This window comes from Arachis ipaensis, chromosome B10, assembly GCF_000816755.2.
Source record: "Arachis ipaensis cultivar K30076 chromosome B10, Araip1.1, whole genome shotgun sequence".
NCBI lineage: Eukaryota > Viridiplantae > Streptophyta > Magnoliopsida > Fabales > Fabaceae > Arachis > Arachis ipaensis.
In genome coordinates, this window is record NC_029794.2 from 6476717 (window position 1) to 6480565 (window position 3849).

Here is a 3849-nt window from a genome sequence, read left to right on the forward strand (position 1 = left end):
CAATTAAAAATTTAATAAATGACAAAATTTGATAATGGTAAAATGTGTCGTAATTTTTTAAAAAGTTTAAATATTATATTAAATGTTACAAGTAGTGAATATGAATAAATATTTTTCAAATTCTAGAATTAAAAACATAGATAACGCTTTATGTATTTATGAGTTATTGAACCAATTTTATTAAATAACTAATTTGAATACTAACTGTAAAAAAACGTTACTATATCATCCAATAATAATAATCATGAGACATGTAACATTATTTATTATTTAAAAAAAAATATATTAATTTAATAATAGCAAGTATATAATAATTTCGAATTTTTTCTCACTACAACATGCAATCTATCATGGTCAGAAATAACTTTTAAATTCCACATTATATTCAAACTCCGCAGGATCGTTCGAATACAACAACTAGGATTTTCAGAGCTAAATTTGAATAATTAAAAGAGGATGTTATTATCAAAGATATATTGAAAAAGGTGAAAAATTATATTTATGTCACTGAATTTCAAAAAAGAAAATTGCCACACCTACATATGTTGCTAATCTTAGAAAATAATAACAAGTTAAATAATTCCAATCAGTATGATAGTTTGGTATGAGCAAAAATATCATCTAAAAAAGCATAACCACATTTACATAAAGCAGTGCTACGACATATGACTGCCATATCAATGTAAAAATATGTAGCAATATCAAAAGTATAAAATATTTATATAAATATTGCTACAAGGAAACAAACTGTATTATAATAGAGGTTTACAGAAGTTCAGATTTTAATGAGGTGAAACAGTAAATGAGCCATAAGGCATACATAAAGCACACAAATGAGCCTTTGACAAATCTATTAAGCAAGACTGCAAGACCAACAACTTAATTATATTGTATACTAGCAGACTAGCCAAATTAAATTCTTACATAATAAGGAAGGTGATGAGTTTAAATAATTTGGTAATTCACGTATTATATAGGAATGTTTAGTCGAAAAGTTGTTTAAAAGGTGATAATTATAACTAATAAAAATACCTTTTTTAATATCGTGACATTTCACTCTAGCACAATCTAAAGAAGTAGTTTCATCCCCAAACAGCTTGAACATAGAGAATGCAACTAGATTTCTTACCAACAATATAAAAGTTGGATTTGTAATCATAATTTTTTTTTTGTTTGCACTCAAAGAGTCACAGTATCTACTCCACTAATAATAAATCCCACATTTCGTGCAGTAAGTCCGGTATATTTACCACTAGGACCCTTTCCTACTTTACACTTTACAGGGCATTTATTCACAAAAATATGAATATGTTCTTCCAACACTACTGTATCTCATTTTAATGGTTGGACTCAGATGCTTGCACGTACATAGTTGTAAATTTTAAGATAGTCTTTTAGATAATTTTGATTTGAGCTATTAAAAAGAATGAAATTATACTTATAAAATTTATTATCACTACCGAAGTCTTCCAAAACCTTAGGGTGTGATCCGAATTGGTGTTAGGGATCTAATGTTTCAAAGACTTACTCAACAAGGAATGATTATGAATAGCTTCTTGAAAGAAAGGTTGCATGGAATACAAATGAGAATTAGTTGTGGCTCTGCCGTTTAGAAATACCTGAGAAGGTCAAGAGGTTGATTTGGCTCATTCTGCATGGGGCCATTTTTACTGCCAGCTTCCATTACCGAAGACATTTAATAGCAACAGATCTTTGTCCCAGATGTAATGAAGCACCAGAATTTGTAGAACACTGTCTCAAACTTTGTAATAAAATGAGGCCGATTTGAGAGAGCTTGAAGGTGGGAATGCGAACTTAGAATGTCTCCTTGGATTTTTAAAGTTGGCTTCACCTAAAACTTCGGACCAATGAAGAGATTTTTGCAGCAAGTTTTAGGTGGATTTGGAGGGATAGAAACAATGATATTTTCAATCAAGATGATATTTAGAGCAAGAAAAAAGTTTTCAAACTTATCAGACACTTTGCAGTTGAGTATGCTGCAATTAAGCATTCTAATTAGGTGACACATCATCCCCTTTTTGTGTAATTCTTGGTGCCCTCTCCCAATTAATGTTGTTAAATTAAATTGTAATGCTAGTCTTTTGGAACGAGACCAACTTGTTGGTTTTGGGTGTGCTATTCGAGCCGGTTCGGATAAATGGTTATTGGGTTGTTCGGCAAGCATTCCGATAGAAACTATTATTTGGTGTGAGCTATTCGCAATTTGGAGGAGTCTTTGTTTAGTTTGGATATAAAGGATTCATCTCTGATGCGGAGAGAATACACAGACCTTCTTTTGAAGATTTCTGAAGTGTTGCAGTGAAATTGGGTGGTTCAAATTCAATTGATTCAACGAACAACAAACTCAATAGCTGACCGTTTAACTAAGACAGCAGCTAGTCATTCTCGTCCTTATACCAAATTTTTAATTCTCTGTAGTGTTATTGATCAGATCATTAGGAAGGAGATGATATCTTCATCTTAATTGCTCTTTGTGCTTTTTTTTATCGGACCAAAAAAAAAAACACTTTTCATTTTCTTCTTTAAATATTTGATGATTGCAAAAATTGAAGGCAAGTATTGAATGTGGATTTTCGTGTGTGTTAAACTATATATTTAGATAAAATGTCTTTTTATAACATGTTAGGAATATAATAAGCAACAAATGAAAGTAATTATAATAAAATATTAAATATTAGACCAATGAAATTAATGACCAAGACGAGAATCAATTATACAAGTAAAAACCACAAATGACCTTTAGCGGCACTCTTTCGTAATAACGTGGTGAGGCATTTAATTTGCCCCTTCAATTTGCCATTGTTTTACTGAAGAGTAAAGCTTCGGCTGCGCTATGTCATGATAATAGTGAGGCACTTAATTTAAATAATAAATTAAAAAATATTATAATATTTTTCAAAAGAGCAGAGGATATTGGTTTTATTTGAATAACAAAGAGATTTATTATTCTAATAATAGTTTAAAAGTAAAAAATATTGCCTTCACTGAAAAAAAAATAAATTTGAGTATATAATATTTGTTTTTTTTTTTTTTAATTTTGACATAGATTATAATCTAAAAGAAAACAGAATTACTCGCAAATCAGTGGGGATAAGATAATCCCTCTAGTATTTCTTCGAAGATTTTGACTAATTCTAAAAAAAGTTAGTCCCAAAATAAAAAAATCTTCTCTAAATTTATACTCTTTTTAATCGGAAAATTAGCACTTCTATTGTCTTTTATACATCTATATAAAAAGAATTCTCTAATTTAATCTTTTCAGCTCATAAATTTTTAGAAAATTTGAGTGTTTTCTGAGACACTTAGCCCCGTTTAGATAAATAACTTAATTAAATTACTTTTGAAGAAATAGCTTAAATAATAAATGCTTATATTAAAAGTAGCTTATAAATAAGTTATTTTATATTTAGTTTTTTAGTTTTAAAAGTACTTATTTTAAGAGAAAAGTGATAAAAAAAACCTTTTATTATAAGAGAAGTCATTTTTTTTAACTTCTCCTTAAGCACTAAAATAGCTTTTTAGAAAGTTGTAACTTTACATTGAAAATTGTACCAGACATTAATACTACACATTTTCATAAGTTAAAAGTTAAAAAAAATTACTTATGAATCTATCCAAACGGCCCTTATTCCCATTGACTAGCTTAATGACTGCTAAAATAATTTAATAATGGACCAATAACTTGGTCTTTTCTCAAGTTTGACACCAATTAAATCGATTATTAAATTGGAGAGTGCTAGATAAATAATGACCATCTTGAACAATATTAATTGCAAATTAAAAGATGGACACATAACACATAAGAAGCTAAGCACACAAGGACCCAAA